Here is an 11,834-nt window from a genome sequence, read left to right as displayed (position 1 = left end):
GACGTCCCGCCTCGTTCTGAGTTCGGGGAGAAGCCGTCTGCCGTAAGCGGAGGCGAGGCAGAAAATTACCCCTTCAATAAAGTGCCGAGTTGTTAACTTTAAAAAAAAAAAAAACCGTTCCAATAATTGGAATATTTTTGATTTTAAACAGTTCAAAGAATTAGAATTTAAAAAAATAAACACTTCAAATAATTAGAATATAAAAATAAACAGTTCAAATAATTAGAATTTTACAAAATAAACAGTTCAAATTTAGAATAAAAAAATAAACAGTTCAAATAATTAGAATTTTTGATAATTCAACAGTTCAAATAATTAGAATAAAAAAATAAACAGTTCAAATAATTAGAATTTTTGATAATTCAACAGTTCAAATAATTAGAATAAAAAAATAAACAGTTCAAATAATTAGAATTTTTGATAATTAAACAGTTCAAATAATTGGAATCTTACAAAATAAACAGTTCAAATAAATGCTTGTTAAATCCATGCTAAAGGGGTTTTAGGGTTAGGGTAATTTTCTGGCCCAACACCACTTAAGTCAGACGGCTTCTCTCCGAACTCAGAATGAGGCGGGATGTTGGGACCATATCCGTAAATGTTAACCCAAAGAAATCGCGACAAGCCTGAAGCATTAATAAATATAATTTAAACTTGGTGTGAAAACAATTCGGCACATTATATTAGTGAACGGACATTTTTACACGAGGAACGAAATAATGATTACACCGTGTTGAGATAAACTAAAATCATTAGTCTTTTGGAGTTGATTTTCTTTGTAAATAATTTCACATTTAAAACCTGTTTTTCATCTTTTAATTTTGATTCTAGTATGTTTTCATATATTGTATCGATTTATCCAAAAATACTTACAAACAAAACAACTTTTCCGTTTTGAACACACACACACAAAAAAAAAAAAAAAAAAAAAAAAAAAAAAAAAAAAAAACGAATTCATCCCAAAGTTTTCTGCGGTTTAAAAAAAAAAATAATTTTTTTTTGAAATATTTTATCCGTATTGAATTCCTGGAGAGAAAGGTAAGTCGGTATCTTTTCTTTTTTTTTTTTTTAACATTAAAGATATATTTATAACTTTTAATATAATCTTATAAACGAGATTTTTTTTTTGCAATCCAATAAAATATAATGATTATGCTTTATAACAAAATAATATAATAAAAAATAAAATTAAAAAGTATGAATCTCCGATTAAAAAAAAATGTTCTAAAAATATATTATTCAATCTGACATTTAGATTTCGGTACTTATCGAACTGGAATAATAACGTTATTATTTAGAAATCCGGGTTTGTTTTACTGTACACATAGATTCGAAAAAGTTGTCACAAAACAAATATAGAACAAATAAATGTTATCAAAGGCAAGATAAGTTACTTTTCTACCCAACTGGATATGTTTTTAGTGTTTATATTTAATGTAACATGTTTATTCAGCTCGAAAAGCATAGTGTTTACCGATGTATTGTAAAATTCAAAATGGCGGCCGACTCTCCCTCGGAGAGGGTAAGTTTGGGAAAAGGAGTTATAAATAAAAAAAAAGTCAAAATACTGTTAAAACCCCGTCGAATATATGTCGGCCTATGTACAGTAATATATGTTGAGGGAGTTTCTAACAGTATTTTGTCTGTTTTTTATTTATAACTCTTTTTCCCAAACTTACCGCCTCAAAGAGAGAGTCAGCTGCCATTTTACATTTTCCAATACATCGGTAAACAATAATAACGTTATTATTTAAAAAGCCATTCTTAACATGGGGAGGGTGTTTTGTACCTATTCTGTACTTCAACCTTACACTTGACTAAAAAACATATCATAAAACTTTAATTAAACATGGAAATACGATTTAAAAAATAGCGCGGATCAGTAAGTTCATTAGCATCTAAGGATTTTAGAGTGGTTGTTACTTTCCTATATAAATTTTACATAAAATGAGCACCCACTTGGTGACATTTTAGCACTCAATGACTCCTGTGATCGTTCGCAGTTTCCAATTTTTGTGGCAGAGGGAGAAGAGGGGAGGGTCTCATATCAGTTTTTGCTTTCTTACGTTGTTTTGGATGGGGGTAAGATCCAATGCCTTCTTAATTATTATGTACTTTCTTTTTAATAAACAAAAGATACCGTAAAACTACTGTTTTATATCCGCCATTTCTCTACTTTTAACATAAGACTCAGTAATAATTTTCAAAGTAAGTTTTAACAGAGAAAATGTCCCTTGTATTTAATAAATTGTTAGGTGAAAGTACAGATTAGTTGGTGAGGACCTCATTTCTCATGTTAAGATTAGCTTTCTAAATTATAACATTATTATTAATGAGTGGGGGTGTTTCTTTTTTTAAATAACGAAAATAGAACATGCCCTTTCTCCAAATTCAAAATTGAAATTTAAAAAAATATAACCCACTCTATTTTTTTCATATAAAGCAAAAAATGGTACTCATGCAGAGAGTGATCCGTGCTAAAATAATAACGTTATTATTTAAAAAGCTATTCTTAACATGGGGAGGGGAGGTTGTTTTGTACCTATTCTGTACAATTTCATCTTACAATTGAATAAAAAAGAACATGTAATAAAACTTTAATTAAACGTGGAAATCCGATTTAAAAAAATAGCGCAGATCACTCTCTGCATTAGCACCCAAAAAATTAATATAAAACAACAATAAATAGGATGGCACTTTTTTAAAACATCAAATATGAATTTGAATATTAAAATTTAAGAAAGCCAACAACGATATTTATACTGTATCTTTTGTTTATTAAATTGTTAGATAAAGGTACAGAATAGTTAACAACACAAACTCTTATCCCTCTCTAAAAAAAACGTAAGAAAGCGTAAACATATATAACCCCTACCCCACCAATTGCAGCAAAAATTTAAAACTACAACCAGTTACATGTCTGGTTGGCCGCTACCTGGGCATGAAGTAGGTGTTAATTTATACAGGGAAGTGATGCCCCACTCTAAAATATAAATATCTTTATAATTTCTTTCAGTGCTGATATTTTAAGGTCTGTTGAAATGTAATTGCCTAAAAAAGTAGATTTTGATTTTTCGTTGTTTATATAAATAATAATAATAATAATAATAAGTTGTTTATATAAATAATAAGTTGTTTATATGAATAATAATAAGTTGTTTATATAAATAATAATCAGTTGTTTATATAAATTATGATAAGTTGTTTATATAAATAATAATAAGTTGTTTATATAAATAAAAATAATAAGTTGTTTATATAAATAATGATCAGTTTTTTATATAAATAATAATAAGTTGTTTATATAAATAATAATAAGTTGTTTATATGAATAAGAATAATAAGTTGTTTATATAAGTAATAATAATAAGTTGTTTATATAAGTAATAATAAGTTGTTTATATAAATAATAATGATAAGTTGTTTATATAAATAATGATGATAAGTTGTTTATATAAATAATAATGATAAGTTGTTTATATAAATAATGATAAGTTGTTTATATAAATAATAATAAGTTGTTTATATAAATAATAATAAGTTGTTTATATAAATAATAAGTTGTTTATATAAATAATGATAATAAGTTGTTTATATCATTAATAATAAATTGTTTATATAAATAATAATAATAAGTTGTTTATATACATAATGATAAATTGTTTATATAAGTAATAAGTTGTTTATATAAATAATAATAATAAGTTGTTTATATAAATAATAAGTTGTTTATAAAAATAAAAATTATAATAAGTTCTTTATATAAGTAATAATAATAAGTTGTTAATATAAAAAAATAATGATAAGTTGTTTATATAAATAATAATAATAAGTTGTTTATATAATTATTAGTAATAAGTTGTTTATATAAATAATGATAAGATGATTATATACATAAAAAGATGATTATATAAATAAAAAGTTTATATAAATAATAATAAGTTGTTTATATAAATAATAATAAGTTGTTTATATGAATAATAATAAGTTGTTTTTATAAGTAATAATAAGTTGTTTATATAAATAAGAATAATAAGTTTTTTATATAAATAATAATAAGTTGTTTATATAAATAATGATAAGTTGTTTATATAAGTAATAAGTTGTTTATATAAATAATAATAATAATAATAAGTTGTTTATATAAATAATAATAAGTTGTTTATATAAATAATAATAAGTTGTTTATATACATAATAATAAGTTGTTTATATAAATAATAATAACTTGTTTATATCAGTAATAATAAGTTGTTTATATAAATAATAATAATAAGTTGTTTATATAAGTAATAATAATAAGTTGTTAATATAAATAATAATGATGAGTTGTTTACATAAATAATAAGTTGTTTCTATAAATAATAAGTTGTTTATATAAGTAACATTAATAAGTTGTTTATATAAATAATAATAAGTTGTTTATATAAATAATACCAATAAGTTGTTTATATAAATAATAATAATAAGTTGTTTATATAAATAATAATAATAATAAGTGATTTATATAAATAATAATAAGTTGTTTATATAAATAATGAGTTGTTTATATAAATAATAAGTTGTTTATATAAATGATAATAATAACTTGTGTATAAATATAATAATAATAAGTTGTTTATATAAATAATAAAAAGTTGTTTATATAAATAATAATAAAAAGTTGTTTATATAAGTAATAATAAGTTGTTTATATAAATAATAATAATAAGTTGTTTTTATAAATAACAATAATAAGTTGTTTATATAAATAATGATAATAAAAAGTTGGTTAAGTAAATAATGATAATAATAAGTTATTTATATAAATAATAATAAGTTGTTTTTATAAATAATAATAATAATAATAAGTTGTTTATATAAATAATTATAAGATGATTATATAAATAATAAGTTTATATAAATAATAATAAGTTGATGATATAAATAATAATAAGTTGTTTATATAAATAATAATAAGTTGTTTTTATAAGTAATAATAAGTTGTTTATATAAATAATAATAATAATAAGTTGTTCATATGAATAATAATAAGTTGTTTATATAAATAATAATAAGTTGTTTATATGAATAATAAGTTGTTTATATCAATAATAATAAGTTGTTTATATAAATAATAATAATAAGTTGTTTATATATGTAATAATAAATTGTTTATATAAATAAAAATAATGGTTTATATAAGTAATAATAAGTTGTTTATATAAATAATGATAAGTTGTTTATATAAATAATAAGTTGTTTATATAAATAATAATAAATTTTTATATAAATAATAGTAATAAATTGTTTTTAAAAATAATAATAATAATAAGTTGTTTATATAAATAATAAGTTGTGTATATAGATAATAATAAGTTGTTTATAGAAGTAATGATAAGTTGTTTATATAAATAATGATAAGTTTTTATAGAAAAAATTATAAGTTGTTTATATAAATAATGATAATGAATTTCTTATATAAATAATTATAAGTTGTTTATATAAATAATAATAATAAGTTGTTTATATAAATAATAATAAGTTGTTTATATAAATAATAATGATAAGTTGTTTATATAAATAATAATAAATTGTTTATATAAATAATAATAAATTGTTTATATAAATAATAATAAATTGCTTATATAAATAATAATAAATTGTTTATATAAATAATAATAATAAGTTTATATAAATAATGATAATAAAAAGTTGTTTATGTAAATAATGATAATAAAAAGTTGTTTATATAAATAATAATAAGTTGTTTATATAAATAATAATAATAATAATAAGTTGTTTATATAAATACTGATAAGATGATTATATAAATAATAAGTTGATATAAATAATAAGTTGTTTATATAAATAATAAGTTGTTTATATGAATAATAATAAGTTGTTTTTATAAGTAATAATAAGTGGTTTGTATTAATAATAAGAATCAATTGTTTATATAAACAATGATAAGTTTTTTATATAAATAGTCATAATAAGTTGTTCATATAAATAATAATAATAAGTTGTTTATATAAATAATAAAAATAAGTTGTTTATGTAAATAATAATAAGTTTTTGTATAAATAATAGGTTGTTTATATAAATAATAATAAGTTGTTTATATAAATAATAATAAGTTGTTTATATAAATAATAATAAGTTGTTTATATAAATAATAATAAGTTGTTTATATTAATAATAATTACAAGTTGTTTACATAAATAATAATAAGTTGTTTATATAAATAATAATTATAAGTTGTTTATATAAATAGTAATAAGTTGTTTAAATAAATAATAATAATAAATTGTTTTATATAAATAATAATAATAAGTTATTTATATAAATGATAATAAATTGTTTGTATAAATAATAATAATAAGTTGTTTATAAAAATAATGATAAGCTGTTTACATGAATAATAATAATAAGTTGTTTGTATAAATAATAATAAGTTGTTTATATAAATAATAATAAGTTGTTTATATAAATAATAATAATAAGTTGTTTATATAAATAATCATAATTAGTTTTTAATATAAGTAATAATAATAAGTTGTTTATATAAATAATAATGATAAGTTATTCATATAAATAATAATAAGTCGTTTCTATAAATGATAATAAGTTGTGTATATAAGTAACATTTATAAGTTGTGTATATAAATAATGATAAGTTGTTTATATATGTAACATTAATAATTTGTTTATATAAATAATGATAAGTTGTTTATATAAATAATAATAAATTGTTTATATAATAATAATTTGTTTATATAAATAATTATAAGTTGTTTATATAAATAATAATCAGTTGTTTATGTGAATAATAATAATAAGTTTTTTATATAAATAATGATAAGTTGTTTATATAAATAATGATAAGTTGTTTATATAAATAATAATAAGTTATTTATATAAGTAATAATAAGTTGTTTATATAAATAATTATAAGTTGTTTATATAAATAATAATAAAAAGTTGTTTATATCAATAATAATAAATTCTTTATATAAATGATAATAATAAGTTGTTCATATAAATAATGATAATGTTTTTATATAAATAATTATAAATTGATTATATAAGTAATAAGTTCTTTATATAAATAATAATAATAAGTTTTTTATATAAATAATAAGTTGTTTATATAAATAATAATAAGTTGTTTATATGAATAATAATAAGTTTTTTATATGAATAATATTAATTTTTTTATATAAATAATAATAAGTTGTTTATATAAATAATAATACGTTGTTTATATGAATAATAAGGTCTTTATATAAATAATAATAAGTTGTTAAAATAAATAATAATAATAAGTTGTTTATATAAGTAATAATTAATTGTTTATATAAATAAAAATAATAACATGTCTATATAAATAATGATAATTTTTTCATATAAATAATAATAAATGTTTTATATAAGTAATAATATGTTTTTTATATAAATAATAATAAATTGTTTATATAAATAATAATAAGTTGTTTATATAAATAATAATAATAATAAGTTGTTTATACAAGTAATGATAAGAAATTGTTTATATAAATAATGATAAGTTGTTTTTATAAATAATAATAGTAAGTTGTTTATAGAAATAATAATAGTAAATTGTTTAAAGAAATAATAATAAGTTGTTTATATAAATAATGGTAAGTTGTTTGTATAAATAATAATAATAAGTTGTTTATATAAGTAAAAATAAGTTGTTCATATAAATAATAATAAGTTGTTTATATAAGTAATAATAAGTTGTTTATATAAATAATAATGATAAGTTATTTATATAAATAATAATAATCAGTTATTTATATAAATAATAAGTTGTTTATATAAATAATAATAATAAGTTGTTTATATAAATAATAATAAGTTGTTTATATAAATAATAATAAGTTGTGTATATAAATAATAATAAGTTGTTTTTATAAATAATAATAATAAGTTGTTTTTATAAATAATAATAAGTTGTTTATATAAATAATAATAATAAGTTGTTCATATAAATAATAATGATAAGTTGTTTATATAAATAATAAGTTGTTTATATAAATAATAATTAGTTGTTTCTATTAATAATAATAATAATAAGTTGTTTATATAAGTAACATTAATAAGTTGTTTATATAAATAATGATAATTTTTTATATAAATAATGATAAGTTGTTTATATGAATGATAATAATAAGTTGTTTATATAAATAATAATAAGTTGTTTACATGAATAATAATTTGTTTATATGAATAATAATAAGTTGTTTATATAAATAATAATAAGCTGTTTATATAAATAATAATAATAACTTATGTATATAAATAATAATAAGTTGTTTATATAAATAATAAGTTTTTATATAAATGGTAATAAATTGTTTATATAAATAATAATAATATTTCTTTACATAAATAATGATAATAAGTTGTTTATATAAATAATAATAATAAGTTGTTTTTATAAATAATAATAATAATAAGTTGTTTATATAAATAATGATAAGATGATTATATAAATAATAAGATGATTATATAAATAATAAGTTTATATAAATAATAATAAGTTGTTTATATAAATAATAATAATAAGTTGTTTATATAAATAATAATAATTTGTTTATATAAATAATAAGTTCTTTATATAAATAATAATAAGTTGTTTATATAAATAATAATAATAAGTTGTTTATATAAGTAATAATAAATTGTTTATATAAATAATAATAATAAGTTGTTTATATAAATAATGATAAGTTGTTTATATAAATAATAATACATTGTTTATATAAGTAATAAGTTGTTTATATAAATAATGATAATAAGTTGTTTATATAAATAATAATAAGTTGTTTATATAAATAATAATAAATTGTTTATATAAATAATTATAAATTGTTTATATAAATAATAATAATAAGTTATGTATATAAATAATAATAATAAGAAGAAGAACTTGTTTATATAAATAATAATAATATGTTTATATAAATAATAATAAGTTGTTTATATAAGTAATGAGAAGTTGTTTATATAAATAATAAGTTGTTTATATAAATAATAAGTTGTTTATATAAATAATAATATTAAGTTGTTTATATAAATAATAATAAGGTGTTTATATAAATAATAATAAGTTGTTTATATAAATAATAACAAGTTGTTTATATAAATAAAAATAACAAGTTGGTTATATAAATAATAATAAATTGTTTATATAAGTAATAATAATAAGTTTCTATGTTTAGTTAGAAAAACTTACCAAAATACTTTGTTTTTATTTCTAGTTTTTGTATAACAGTAACATATTTTGTGTGCGTGAGAGAGGGTGCAATTTTAGTGAACAATGTTTCTTTGGCATATTTTTTTAGAGGGACGTACCGACCATCCCTTTTTAATTGCTAAAATTCTAAACTATGGTACAACAGCATGTATACAATTAGTTTTGGTACAGTTGCATAAGAACGGAGAATTTCAGTTTCGGACAAAAGAAAATGTGTTCAACGGTGAATAGCAAAAATCAGTTCACTGTGTATTTAAAACATTTGAAAATCTAGGTCCCCACATTCTGTACCGACCCCCAAGTTCAAAGAGTCTCAAGCTTGGATTTAGGAGGAGTGCTACGAATTTGTACTCCTTCTCACTGCTCCCCTCCTCCCTCGATCTGAACCTGCTGACCTACTTTGTTTGATTATATGTTGAGAACAGCAACATTACCTCCCAGAACATCAAAGCAAGCCTGATCGCCACTATCTTCCATGTATTCGCTGAGCTCCCAGCGGCGCTTGTGGAAAAGGCACACTCCCAAGATCTGTATCGAGTCGGTGATTGAGACTGAAGGTTGCTACATTGAATAAATGTCAGCTCTATTACATAATTAATTTAACTAAATTGATTTTTTTTGATAAAAGTTTGAAAATAAAGATGTAATATTGTTTTCTTTAAGGCAATAATTTTATCGTTTCCATCCTGTAACATGATTGGGGTCACTTTTTTTATTTTTTACACGGACGTCACCACTTATCAAGACCCGGAAGCCACTCAGGGATAAAGGTTATTGCAAGTACAGTACGTTAGTGTGGAGATTTGATGAAGTGTTTACTTAAGGGGGCGGTTCATTAGGAATTTGTTAACGTTGGACTTGAACACATCCAAGTTGTAGTCAGGTGGGAAGCAGGCAGACGGAACAGAGTTCCACAGGCGTGCAGTTCTAAGAAAGAAGCTTTGTTCATGGAATCCATGTTTTGATTTAAGCACAGATAAAGAGTGGGGGAAATTTTTCAGCTAGACGGGTGTTTTTCGTGAAAAGATTGGCGAGGGGGGGACCAGAGATTGGAGTTCAGACGGGCACTTGCCATGGAAATAACGATTGTTCTATGTTTTACTTCATCAGGTAGCCTATCTATTTAAATGTCAATAGTTACATTATAACCTAAAAAGTATATATATATATATATATATATATATAAAATATATAATAGAACGGTATTATTTTGTGTAGGAATTGAGTCATGTTTGACAAAAGTTCATTTTAATTGTTTAACTTTTGTTTGCAATAAACTCATTTTACAATGTCGTCCGTCATTGTCTTCCTCTCTCTCTCTCTCTCTCTCTCACTCTCTCTAAATATCTATACACAAAAGAATTACATATTCCATTTTCCCTTCTCAGTACAAAGCTTAAGAGGTATTTTAGTGTTCAACTAAAAATTGCAAGTTCTGAGGTGTTTCAAAATTAACTCTTTTTGTTATCAGTAGTAAGCTAAATTTTGAAAGAATTATAGATTCCTTTTTCTGGAAAATATGTAAAGTTTTTATGCAGTATTAAAAAATGGAAAACGATGGAAAAATTATTTGGGGGGGATTTAAAGTATTTGGTATAAAATGAAAGACTTCTTTGCAAGTTTCAAAAATGTTTAAAACCGATGGACATTTTTAAATTAGGGTTAATAAATTTGCAAGTTTTTAAAATGTTTAAAATTGATACACGCTTTTAGATTGGGTTAATAGATGAACAGTTAATTGACGTTAAACAATAAACAAATTGTAAGCATGGTCAGATATGCAGGAATATGCAAACGGCAAATTATTACTCTCACAAAAATATACAAATTTAACATTTGTACTAAACTTGTTAAAAAAGTTTTGATTATTAAAAAAAAATAACTATTAAAAAGTCCTTAAAATTGGTGCGACAAATTTAATTCCAACATATTTCATCATTTCCTTAAGACCTTATATGTGAACCACATACAATTCATAATGACATAACCTCGATTTAATGAGTGAAAAAAGCGTTTTGTAAAAGAGCAAAGAGGATAATTGTTGTGGAGACGCTCACTAATTAACATAGGTGGGTGAGTGAGATATATAAAGTGTTGATCACCAATACCGGGGGAGTTTGGCAATGACCGTCAAATAGGCAAAACGCTTATGCTGCCTCCAGTAAGACATGCAACACGCCACCTGCCGGAATATCTCTAACTGAAGTATATCTGAAGACATGTTAATATGTATATAACTTTTCTTCCTAATATATTATTGTATACCTTTACTTTCGTGTTCTTGTTAATTATTTGTGCAGACAACAATAATAAATGACAATATGAGTCCTCAGTGTTTGTTGAATATTGATGAAGCCGTCTTGCAATATGGCAGCAACACATAGAACACCTGTATCTACCATGAACAACTTGTGTTACACTTCTAATTGAATAATTTCATAGTTTGAAAGACCTAAATTACAGACAACATAGTGGAAGCTCCAAACAGTTAGGTAACTTTGTCTCATCCAATACATGCTGCATAGTGTATTATTATTTCGTGATTTGGAAGTAATCTTTATACAACGTAT

At 20.4% G+C, this 11,834-nt stretch overlaps 1 protein-coding gene across 1 annotated transcript in view; it reads left to right on the top strand.

Moving 5' to 3' along the window:
• The first annotated feature begins 550 nt into the window (after positions 1-550).
• Positions 551-11,834, top strand: part of LOC145239970 (uncharacterized) — a 79,742-nt gene continuing 68,458 nt past the window's right edge. Inside the window, exon 1 of the mRNA XM_080103561.1 lies at positions 551-1,038. The gene's annotated coding sequence lies outside the window, so the exon portion shown is untranslated. The remainder of the gene's footprint in view (positions 1,039-11,834) is intronic.

Source organism: Euprymna scolopes, chromosome 19 (assembly GCF_053919585.1).
Source record: "Euprymna scolopes isolate OS-2025 chromosome 19, ASM5391958v1, whole genome shotgun sequence".
Lineage (NCBI taxonomy): Eukaryota > Metazoa > Mollusca > Cephalopoda > Sepiida > Sepiolidae > Euprymna > Euprymna scolopes.
Note: the sequence above shows the minus strand (reverse complement) of the source record. Positions and strands in the feature narration are given on the sequence as shown.